The sequence below is a fragment of the Diadema setosum genome, chromosome 5 (genome assembly GCF_964275005.1).
Source record: "Diadema setosum chromosome 5, eeDiaSeto1, whole genome shotgun sequence".
In the NCBI taxonomy this organism is placed as follows: Eukaryota; Metazoa; Echinodermata; class Echinoidea; order Diadematoida; family Diadematidae; genus Diadema; species Diadema setosum.
Window position 1 is genome coordinate 28,017,666 of NC_092689.1, and position 13,395 is coordinate 28,031,060.

Sequence of the window (13,395 nt, forward strand, 5' to 3'; positions counted from 1 at the left end):
CCTGTCATTGCCACTGCCGTTTCTAAATCTATATTTTCTTATTTAGAATGAATATGAAGTGCAATCAACCTTGCTTAAGTTGACCTTGCGTAGATCTAGCGATATTCTGTTAAGTTATTTATTTCCTTGAGAGCATTCACTACATTTGAGCAGTGTGTTGTAGTATGTTCGAACAGATTGATATACATGTACATACAGTAGTACCTGCGGTGTACGAGACATGAGCAGACAATTGAATGGTTTGCATGACATGGCTGCACACTAACCCATCTTTTTTTCTTTTCTTTTTTTACTGGCCATACCCATCTGTTTGACCAGTAGGTACCCAGTTTGTCCATCTTTAATGGTCCATTCCGAACAGTTACTGGTCCAACGGTGATTTTCACTGGTCCTGGACTGTTTTACCAGTGCCAGTGGGCAGTGTTGTGCAAAGTGAGATTACCTCAACAGATGGGAGAACTGTAAGGAGATTGCCATTAGATTTAGCCTGATGGTCAAAACTTACTTATAGAAATGTGATCCTCATCCAAAAGTTACTGTTCAGTGGTGAACTGATAGAGAAGACCATGTTAACCCATTGAGGACGGTTTGATTTTGCTACAACACACATTTCCCATAGACATTTGCCTCAGTATACTCACGACTTTTCAGCGGGTTCACACATCTTCATTTTTTTTTTTTTTTTTTTTTTTTTGGGGGGGGGGGGGTCATGACTTCTCTCCAGTCGGATATAAAGCTGTATTTACGCAGCGTGCAAAACAAGCACTCACTACATGGATTTGATACTACATTATGATATGACCAGTGTGCTGTTACATAATGAAGATACAAATCTCTTTCACTAAATGCGCCAGTATATAAAATTGTGTTCTATAGGAAGAAATATTGTACTTTAAAATATAATTGATGGTGACAAACAGTGCGATAATAATACATGTACATGCAGTATGTCTACTACCGCCATCCAATTCATATCTGTGGCCTACCCATTTCTTAATGGTGCATAATCTGTTTACTTTTTTTCTGAGATACAAATGTGTTTCTTGTGTGAAGAGCAAGGGGTATCACTTTGGTTTAATCAAAACTCACTGTACATTGTCTTATAATGCGTCAAGTTGAATGTAGTTTTCTTCGTGACAGAGTAAGAGGAATTTTGATAAGCACAGGTAGACAGACATTAACAGTGTATTGACAGTAAGTATCTATTACTGCGAAGAAGTGGATATACACATGGGACATAAAATCTGTTCATGTGCATTATGAAAGCAAAGAACTTTCCTCGATCCCCAAATACCTGCTTTCTTAGACTATAAGACTCTCTCTTAGCTATTATCCAATTAAAATTAGTTCAAGGAAAGTAAACACTCAACATATTTGTGACACTTGTAACATTTTTCATTTTACTATTTTGCCACTTATGTGAAACTGTCGTCACACATCAAGACATAACATAGACCTATTGGGAGAAGCGTGCATTATGGTGGATGTATACCACTTACCATAGCAATATTTCTAGTTTTACATGTATTCCATTTCTCTTGAAATTCAAAGGTAAAGGTTTAAAAAGGCCATTTCAAAAACAAAACCCTTCTTAATTCAGAGCAATTCTGATATACTTGTTTCATTTTGCCCGTTTGATGCCAAATTTCGTTCCATATTTACCTATAAGTGCCACAGTGTTTTTCTGTCAAAGATTTTACCTTTGATTTAAAGATTATGAACAGCTGTTTCTATAATTTTAACTGAAGTGATTTACAAACAAATTAAATCAAGTGATATTTCATTTGATATGATTGTGTAGGATGTTCAATGTGTGGACAAGTGAAAGATGTTCTTCAAGCCAACTTATGATTCATGAGAAATTATGGAAATGTGAATTTTGAGCATGTATGGATTTCATGGCTGTGTAATCTCAATATTTGAGTGTATATTATGACATATTTCTTTGTTGTGCAATTGTTATGTATTCCTGTAGGTACCTACACTGTTGTACATTGTGCCAAAGATAAGCAGTCTCAACTACCTGTACTGCATAAGCTGTTCGTCTTTGCTTACATAAATATTTTTGTGAATGAGAAGGTCACAGGAATTGTCACAAGATCTTATTTTCGTGAATTGACACTGAGACCATCTTAAATGCACTAAATATTATACCCCAGTAGCGCTTGGTAAGAATTTTGCTTGGTAAATTTGCCAACCAAAAATGATTCACAAATTCACAAAAATGGCAACTTATTTGGTACAATGCACTACTACATCGTGTACATGTATATTTTTAAATGCAACAACCCTATGGGCAATTCCGCAGTTAGGTGGACATGACATGGATAAAAGAAATGTGCCTCTTTATCTTACCCTTTAATCTAGGTATCAACTAATGCCATGGATGTTCACCAATCATTAGGGTCTTTCAAATTCTGTAGATTTTATTTTTCGTATTTATTGATTTTGCGAGATCTAAAACCATCATTTAAAATGTACATGTGGGACTGGGGACGCTGAAATTCACTTAAATGCAAATTACAGTGGGTTCCTTTGAATTTTTTTCCTCAAAGTTTTTGCTAAAGGGTAAAAGATGAATACATTTAAATACTCCAGAAGTCATGTGACATTTTGTCAATTACAAAAGGGTGAAATGACCTGCGGAATTACTCCGGACAAATGTAACGTTACTAACCGTAACGTTACTAACCATGCTTTTGGGGGTCTAGCTAAAAAATTATCAGTCGAACTGCTAAAAAAAATTTGCATGAACATTTGTCATGATGCAATAATTGAAATTAATGCAACACTTTGTTTGAAGTAACTTGAATTTTTGCACACTTTTTGTTACAAAACATTGATTTTTTTGTCATGTCCTTTTTTCGTAACGTTACTAACCAGCCCTTTAAGTTACTATAGCAATTCTAATATTTCTTGGATTATGTGCATTCTTTTCTGTATCATAAACCTGGGAAGGATGAACATGCTTTTGACATAATTTTGACTGGAAATGAATAAATGGTAATTTAGTGGTAAAAACAAATATCTAAATTTGTTCAAATGTAACGTTACTAACCGCGGAATTGCCCCAATTCGTATGTATAGCCCTCTGTGTTTGTAGTGCAATTTCAACACGTGGATGCTTTTGCTTTGTTATAAGTTTCCAGTAAATAAAGCATATAATTTGTACATTGTATATCAAGGAAAAACACCTTAGCATGTCTTATACATACAGTTGTATGCTGTGAACTTACTCTCATAGATTGCATGCATGTGTTTGTGTGCGTGTTTGTGTGTGTGTCATATTGTTTACTTAGGCAGTCACATACCAAAAATAGGAGTAAAAATATGTACCCCTAGTGGTACATATGCTTGTCCCTATACAAGGAACCCTAGAAGTACTCATCTGTACCCCATACAGGGGTACTTATATGTACCCCATACAGAGGAACATATAAGTACCACCTAAGGGAACATATAAGTACCTATGATGATACAAATGAGTACCCTTAAACGTACAAATAAGTACTCCATAGGGTACATATCTGTACCCCAGGTAGGGGTACTTATATGTACCCCTGTATGGGGTACATATAAGTGCCGCTAGGGTTCCTTGTATAGGGACAAGCATCTGTACCTCTAGGGGTACATATTTGCTCTCCTATTTTTTAGTGTGTAGAATAAAAATATCAAAATACTGTCATCTAATCACCTACTAGTATATTGTGCAGGATATACATATGACGAGATCTATAAGATCTTGTCATCTAATCATATATCTTATCAGACGTAGACAAATAGAGATCAAAGATCTTTTCTTAATCATTTATTCTACATAATGGGGAAACTGCTGTAAAACTAGACTTAATTCCTTATTATTGATACAGAAAAGAGCTATACGGATAATCAACTTCGCCACATTTTTGGAACACACTAAAATGTCTTATTCTTTTCCAGTAGAATACTTAAGATCCAGGATTTACATCATTTCAATATCGGGTCATTTATGTATCAATTAAACTCAGGTGGTCTCCCTGATGTGTTTTCTTCGATGTTTGTCAAAAATACTGAAGTTCATTCTTATCCTACTAGACAAAAAGATTCTTTTCATCTTTCTCCTGCACGGACCGTATCTGCTTTAAAAGCAATGGCCACTACAGGACCTAAACTTTGGAATGAGTTCGATAGAGAAATAATCCAATCTCAGTCTCTTCATTCATTTAAGCATAAACTTAAACTAGTTTTTCTGAATTAATATCTATAGCTATTTTTCAATCCTCCTCGACATTCTCTGTTCATACTTCACATTACTGACATTATCGATTATGTAACATGTGTCTCGCTCGCGATTTCTGTATTATCTCCTGAACTTCCTTTGTATACATTTGGTATCTCTGCTATTGTACACTGCATCTGACTTGTACCTCGCTCGGGTGATCACGCAACTCTCAAGAAGTCTTGCGCCGCGGACATTGTTTTTTTTTTTTTTTTTTTTTTTTTTTTTTTTTTTTTTACTTTTTGGCGTTTATTTTTCTCCAATCCACAAATTGTCATTCCTTTGATTACATATACCAAGTAAGAAATATTCGCACATCCGCATCTGGGAATCTACACCCTACAAGCAATGCTTCTATGTAGATTCCTCATATTTCACATGTTTTATTGTCTTATAAGCTGTACTTGACAATGTTATTTATCCATACTTTTGTATTGTGATGTTTATGTTTTATGTATTTGTTGAAATGTGGAATGTGGAACAATAATAAAAAAAAATGTAGACATGACTAGATCTAAGACCTTGTCATCTGATTATCTGTTCTACAGAATATTGACATGTCGGGATTCGATATCTTGTCATCTGTTTTACAAGATCCGGATGACGAGATCGAACATCTCATAATATTATGCTCATCTCGTCTACAGAATGTGGAGATGACAAAATTCGAGATCTCATCATCATTATTTTAGTCTCATTCATAGAGGGTAGCCATTTCAGTGACCTGGCACTGTTCTCCCAGTTCTACGTGTTCACTTCAGAAATAAAATGGAAGTACGAATCGAAAGAAAATACTATAGGAAGTGCACATGAATATTATTACTTTGTTTGAAATAGACTGAAGAAACGGGTGCACGTCACGAGACCGACACCCACGAGTCATACAGCCCACAAGTTATACAGCTCACAAGTCATACAGCCCACGAGTCATACAGCCAACAAGTCATACAGCCCACCAGTTATACAGCCCACGAGTTCGACACTGAGTAAATAAAGCCCACGAGTTCGACATCAAGTAAAATAAGCCTAGGAGTTAAACGGCTCACGAGACCGACACTACGCACAAAAGGCTCATGAGACCGACACTAGGCAAACAAAGCCCAGGAGACCGACACTACACTTAAAAGGCCCACGAGACCGACGCTACGCATACAAGGCTCACGAGACCGACATTACGCAAAAGAGGTTCACGAGACCGACACTAAGCAAAGAAGGCCCACGAGACCGACAGGATGAACAGCGCCACCTATATACCAATACATTGTATAGGGTGTCCTGATAATGGCATAAGGAAGATATGAGAGATAGAAAAGAAGAGTTGCCAGGGTGTTACCCCATCAGTTGCCCCCCCCCCCCAAATGATCAGGATCTTTAGTTGTGTTTGCGTGGGTGTGTGTTTGTGAAAAAAAGTGAACAAAATTCAGTAAAAGTGTGCAGCAGATCTTTCCACATTAACTAAAGATGCCAAGACACCCTCGTTTGCATGTTAACCCTTTGACCTCTTATTCCTACTCCCAGCCCCCCCCCCCCCAAAAAAAAAATAAAGAGAGAGAGAGAGAGAGAGAGAGAAAGAGATCTGCCTTTGGTGATTGTTATTATATTCTAGTGGGAGGCATTTTATAGAGTAAAAATCGGCATGATTCGAGTATGCTTATGGGTTGAATAGAGAAAAAAACGGCTTGTAAGAAATTTTTTTAGTGCAATTCAATGTAATCTCTATAAACAAAGTGGCTACCAAAATCAGTACGTTTTTATTCTTAGTAGGTGGTTGCCTGTGGAAAACTCGTCACAGAACTGGCAAATTAACATCACTTAAATTACATGATTAGAGCTGCAGACACGAATTTAATACATGTCAACGAATTAGTAAGAAAATAAAGCATATACATTTTTTTAATGCAAATACAATACATTGGATTGATTAGAGATAAGTGGTTTTAGCTATACTTCACGAATTTTGGGATCTTATGAGATACTGTTGTACTATGATGTTAATCTGCATTGGCTCGACGAATCAGATTATCAAGGAAAAAATATCACGGAAATGTGATGGCAGTAAATGATTAAAAAATGACAATTTCTCATATAGGTCCTATATAATATATATATATTCGATTCGGATTCAGAAAAAAAAGATGCATCCATGAAAACAGCTATTGTATTTCACGAAAAATGTTCTGTTTTGGAGGAGAATAACATAAGCCACAAATCGAGGTGACTCCCTGCGATGTAAAACGTTTTAATCAGTTGAATTACATACAATATAGTTACAGAGAAAATTACAAATAGATCTTTCTCCAAAACGTCTAAGCACGGGGGTAGGATATCTAATATAGCATAAGAAAATAGTGAATAGAGAAAGAGAAGAGGTAAAAAGTACATCCTGTCCATCTTCTAGCTAAAAACTAGGAAAGCCTATTAAAAGCAGCACGGTGGCATTATCAAAGCTCTAAAATTAATCCATACGTCGTTCTTGTCCTCTTTCATCAATTCATTTGACCATGTGTGTTTTTTTTTTTTTTTTTGTCTTCTCCTCTTTTTTTTTTGGGGGGGGGGGGAAGGGCATGAAGAATGCAATTTATTTTTCTGATTGATAACAATGTCGCTCCCTGACAGACCTGCCCCCTGGACGTATGTGGAAATACATATTTGATGTCGTTCATAGTAATGTAGATGGTCGCCATCTTTCACTTGATAGCGTGACGAAATTGCACCCGCCAGTATGTTATTTTTCCGTTCATGGAACACCCTGTACAGGTAATTGACATGTAGATGGCGCTGTTTATCTTGTCGGTCTCGTGGGCCTTCTTTGCCTACTGTCGGTCTCGTGGGCTTTCTTTGCTTAGTGTCGGTCTCGTGAGCCTTTATTGCTTAGTGTCGGTCTCGTGGGCCTTCTTTGCCTACTGTCGGTCTCGTGGGCTTTCTTTGCTTAATGTCGGTCTCGTGAGCCTTTATTGTTTAGTGTCGATCTCGTGGGCTATGTTTGCTTAGTGTCGGTCTCGTGAGCCTTTTGTGCTTAGTGTCGAACTCATGGGCTGTATGACTCCTGAGCCGTATAACTCGTGGGCTGTATGACTCATGGACCTTTTATTGATGTCGGTCTCGTGACCCCGAAGAAACTTGTCATACTTCTGTACTAAGACAATGTGTTATACTACAAGACTGCTCCAAAAATTTGGATTCTCTGTGTTTTTCTTTGACATTTAACCTAATTTTAATTAACAACTCTATAGACAAGCACGGATGAGCATGAGCAAATAAGTTTCAGAGCAATAAACTCGTTGAACTCGGAAGCTTCTAACGGTACATTTTTATGATAAAAAATAACTAACCTGATGTCTTGTAATCTACTAAACTAGGTTTGTGGAAAATAAGTCTTTATTTTTCATATTTCTCCTCAAATTGTTTTCATTTGTTGAGATAACGACTTTAACCAAGTATGTAGAGGATGGTGGGGCATAATAGTTATTTTGAAATTTATGTACAGGCCTACTCCTGAATTCGTATTTTTTTCTCACTTTGAGCAAGGGCTTGAGTACCCTTTATGATAAACGCGCAGTATACCCATCGTGTAATATTGTGCAGGTGAAAGTGGAATTCCTTTTGTCATGTAGGCTTCCGAAAAGGCCTCGTGAACGAAATTTATCCAAAATAATGTATGTTTATTCGTTTCTACGGATTTCATGAATTTTTCACCATTCTGTTTGTTTTCCTTTGCTTTTTTCTGGAGTGTATTTTCACTTCTATGGGGTTTTTCTCCAACTCTTTAAGAAGCATACAGGCAATAATTGTTGTAATTTATATCCTCATCATAATAACAAGTCAAGGGAGGTGTACGTTTCATAAAAACAGAAGATTAGTGAAATACATTGTAGATGCCTACTCTCAAATGTCACAATTTGAATTATTGAAGAGTTCTCTTAGAGGGGGCACATTGAAATAACCACAATTGTAAGCATTCATACCTTTTGAACACATCATTCTGTAACGAACGAGAAGCTAGCCATTTGCAAGGACTAATATTCACTGGAAAATACTCGCTTTGGTTTCTAGACACTTGAGTCAAAACGCGACTTGGTACGAGGCGGAAGCACGCTGTCAAAGTTCTGCGCTGCCCTCTGGCGGCGACCGTGGTCGAAGGACATTTTTTGAAATAATGTTCGTTAAAATTTAGTACTTCAATTTTTCGAATTAGGTAATTGGCTATTGCATGTATTTACTTGTTTGATAGTATTTTACAATAAAAGAGGTACAATTCTTACTATGTTCTTCGCGTGCCCTATCAATTATTTGTACGCTAAACAATATTGCTGTCGAAAACATTGGAGGGGACAGCTGGCTATGTACATGTAGGTATGTTGTAGTTTACGAATGATGCATATTCAAACTGAAATGCCGTCAAGGCACCTTTCTAACCCAACCCATGCACACATACACAGCACACATAACCACAAACCCCCACCACCAACGACATAATTTACAATACACACACCCACACACACACACACACACACAGACACACAGACGCACGCGCACGCTCATACATTTTTTTAATGATTTTTTTTTTTCATTCGAATTTCGTTAAATATCACCAGCGTTTTCAAAATGAAACAAATACATGTACAAACAATGATTTCGGGTAGATTCATATCAACAAACAAAAAACTATACAAAAATCTACAAAATCTGTATTCAACGGTGATACAATACAAAATTAGACATAATTAGTCTTACAATAAAAATAAAACAAAAATCACCTTCATCAACTTTCTTTAAAAACACAAAATAGACGAAATTAAAGGACAGCATGACACGAAAACCTGCAGTAAACTAAAATCTCTTAAAGCATACTTGAACTTAATCAAACAAAATCAGTATTTTTTTTAACATTAAAATCCTAAAACTCACCCACTTATTATCAATCTTAATGCAAAGCATTTATCATAACTATTGTTTACATTTTGAATATTTAACAATACATTCGTTGTTTTTATCCCTCACTCACATTTGAAGCTAACAAAAAACTATTTTGAAGCACTAAATCTGGGTTTTTGTTTCATCTGTTTTTTATTATGTACTTGTACAAAGGGCTCCCCTGGAAAGCAGTAGAGAAACTGAGGGGACTATACCCTGTTTAAATATGACAGAATAAATAAGTAATAATCAAACACACACGCATACGAACATTGTATCTTTATCTCTAATAAAATATCTAAAGAGATAAGGGGAGGGAAAGGGTGACATAATGATATAGAATAAAAAGTATTTAGATTGATCAATTAAATTACGACAAGCATAGGTTAATTTTTCATTTCTTTGCTCATTTTCCCATTAATAAATTATATTAATTTCTAGTCAGTTTCCTTCTGTTTGCGTTTGTTACATAATCAAAAAAGCTGCATCACTTCGGTGATCCCTCACGTTGAATTATCCTTCGGGTTTATGTCATGTTTAAGTGTGTGCGTGTGTGTCACACACATACACACTGCGATGACAGCTTCAGACCATTCTGCCAAGGAATCCGGAGGTCTCGGGTTCGAGTCCCAATGGAATCTCATGTTCATTGCGCATTTTTCCACTAATAACATTTTTTAATACATACATGCATTTCTTCTTTGCATGTATGCATTTTGTGTGATCAAGCGGAGCTAATGAATTTGATCAAGTTGATGAACTTGAATTATTGCGGAGTTATAAACATAATACATGTATATTATGGTTTCAGGTCTTTGGATAACTCCTTCTTTGAAAAAAAAAAATCTGCTGTATAATCTATTTTCTTGCATGAACACATCTATGTAATCCAACTACATTAAAGAGTGGATATCTACCTGCTATCATTTCTTTTTATTGAATGTATTTTGCATTTTTGTGTGTAATTTGCACATTGTTACATAACTATATTGCTTGGATGACGAGGAATCTTTGTAAGCGTAGTACTGATCGTCGTTTTTGCTTTAATTCTGTCCTGTATATCTTCTTGCTCTCTTGACGTCCCGCTCCTTCCTTTCCTGTTATATATTGTTTGTTTAATAACACTTTGACATTCTCCTCTACAAGGGACCTAAACAATACAAGCTTTGTTTTTTAGAAGGTTGATCACATTTCATGATCGCAAAAATTGTCTTTTCTCTTGATTACGACGTTATATCTTGTCGTATGTTCTACCGATTGTATCATATGCTCACACGCTGGTTTTGATGGAGCTTGTTCTTTAGATTTAGTTCAGTCAAGATACCAAATGGTGCATACTCGATTTGAAATTTCCAATCAGTTAGTCACTGGAGCAAACACCACAATTATGTATCATGTTACTCCTTTTCCATTTGTTCTTTTGTGTGTGTGTATTTTTGCTTGTGTCTCGGGATTCCGTTGAGGATTCCAGTCATATTACTACAAGATAGCAAGATACCAGTATAGGCCTACCCATTATCCATGTCGTTAACTATATGCTAATACCTCTTTATTTCACTACTTTAGCACCTAACGTCCGGCATGTGTTGTTCGTGTTTCTCTCTCGGCTTCCCTTGCCACTGCTCTACATCTTGACTACTCTGTTACATGTTTTGTCTTGTCAAGTTGTTGTTCCTTTTTGTGTCTCTCGTTAGGTCTACATCTTGGTTCATCGAACTCGCACCAATGGCACAATATAGACTATAATATTTGTTTTCTTCCAGCATGGCTCAAGCCCTAAATTCCCCCCCCCCTTTTTTTTTTTTTTTTGAATAGTGATGAAGTTGTTGTTGTTGTTGGTTTTTTTTTTTTGAAATAGTTAGGCAGTATTCCACTACGACCGAAACTTGTCATGACTTATCCAGCTTTGAAGTTTTCATTACAACAACAACTGACACCTCACCCGATCTGGATTACTATAATCGTGGCCAAGATGACTCTGATGCATCACCCATCTTGTATAACAGAAAATCAGTTTAAACAAAGCAAAAAAAAAAAGTCAGTTGAAAATCTTATACTTTTACAGTCAAATATAAGAAGTATCAACAAACATTTCGATAATTTAATATTAAAAAAAAAAACTTACAAGACAATTTTGTGCAAAAAATAAATTTGAATTGAGATTTATTCCAATACGTAAGATAGAGAAAAATGATAAAAATTCCGAGACTTCCTTGTAATACAAAATCGACTTTTAGATCAATTAACAAGAAAATTATATATATATATATATATTTTTAATGAATTTAAGCATGATTCTACTGAGCAAACCAGATTGAAATACGTTAATTATAAGAATACTCTTACAAAAGTTCTTCGAAGGCAAAAAGGAGATCTTACACAAATTAATTTGTTTTATTTAAACATGACATAATATTCTTTACCATCTTCCACGTTAATTATGCTTTACTCCAGTTTTATACCACATTTAAATTATTGAATTTCAGTGTGGGGAAAAAAGTTCAATTATTACTTTAAAAAAAAAAGTCATTGAGAATGATTTTCAATTTAAATCTGAGATTTTGTTTTGTGATGATAAAGTACTAAAGGTAAATGATTTATATTTGTTTCAGCTGGGGCCATAAAAAAAAAAAAAAAAAACTACCACAAATAGAAGATCATTCTTTTTTTGGTCTCACCGATACAGCTCACAATAAATCCTACTCGACCTTTGAACAAGTGAATAACATTTACCATTATTAAGAACAACGTCCTCTGCTCAAAATACATTTGTTTTCACTGGCCCGAGGTTTTTGAACAGCTCTGACTTTTCCTTTCTTCAAATCAAAACTGAAAATCCTCACAAAGAATAAATAAATAAATAGATGGATAAATAGATAATAAGTAATGTTGTTGTTTCTTTTTCATTCAACAATATCAATTAAGAGTGCGCGTTTCATTATTTGGCAAATTTTCGTTGAATTTCAAGTTTTTACCTTTGCCTTTGCGACCCTTCGTAAAAAAAAAAAATAAAATAATGATTGTAGACCACCTGTTTCTGTTTCCCTATATCTTTACGCCCATTTTAGTTTGTTGACCTGCCTGTTCCGTCCTTGCTGTTGTTCTTGTCCCTGTCATAGTCCTTACTTTCTATTCGTTTCGCCTGACGTCATGATATCAACATTTTCGTCTTGACGGATCTTGAGATGCCCTCATCTCCCAGAGTAATTCACAAAATTTACAAGCTGTGCCCCTCTTATGAATTCCTCTTTTCTATAAACAGTTAAAAAAATAGTAGTTGCTTACTTGCTCATTTATCGAAATACAAATTTTTTATTACTTATAATTGTATACAATGCATTGTTTTTGCTTGTGTGACTTAAAATTCCTTTAAAAATTATGTATACTCCTGTAAGCGTTATGTATATACTTCATATATAAACAACAAAAATTATTTGAATTTTGAGATGTGAAATTATTAAAAAAAAAAATTAGATTTAAAAGAAATCCTTGATGAAAATCATTGAACGAAATTCAAAAAGGGAATACGAAAAAAAAAGTGAGTTGGGGTTTAAATGGGGGGGGGGGGGGAGGGCTTGAGAGCTGAGAAGATTCACGAGATCTTTCATACTTCAGTCAATCATCTGCTCATGGAGACATGCACTGAACTATAGGGGTACTATAGAAACCAATTAAACTTGGGCAGAATCAAGTTAAGATGTCGCCTGTACGTACCTTTATACGTATGAAATAGACCATGAACTAAATTCATTGGAAATACAACTTTTTATATATTGGCTTTTTTTTTCTAATTAGAGATTTCATAATTCCTCCATGCAAATTATACAAAGAGTTTTCTCTCGCAGGTAGACCTAGTGTAGATGGTGTGCATTATCATACATGTAATACATTCTTTCTTTTCTTTCTTTCTTTCTTTTTTTCTCGTTCTCAACACCCGTCCCGATTTTCGTTGCATTGTTGCATTTGTAGTGTTCTTGTTCGTACTTCAGTGTGTCTTAGTTGATATACTTGTCTTGTATCTTGCTTGTTTTTGCTGTAGTCTCTGCTGAGTTTTTACTTTTCATTAAGTGTATCAGCCCTGTATGAAATAATACAAACTTATGTATGTATCTATGTTTAATTTGGTTGATTGTTCAAGCAACATGAATTGGGTTTGACGACCACGAATATCTTTCCTTTTCGTAGGTACGTTGTCTATTGCAACTCGTGGACAATCAATTTAC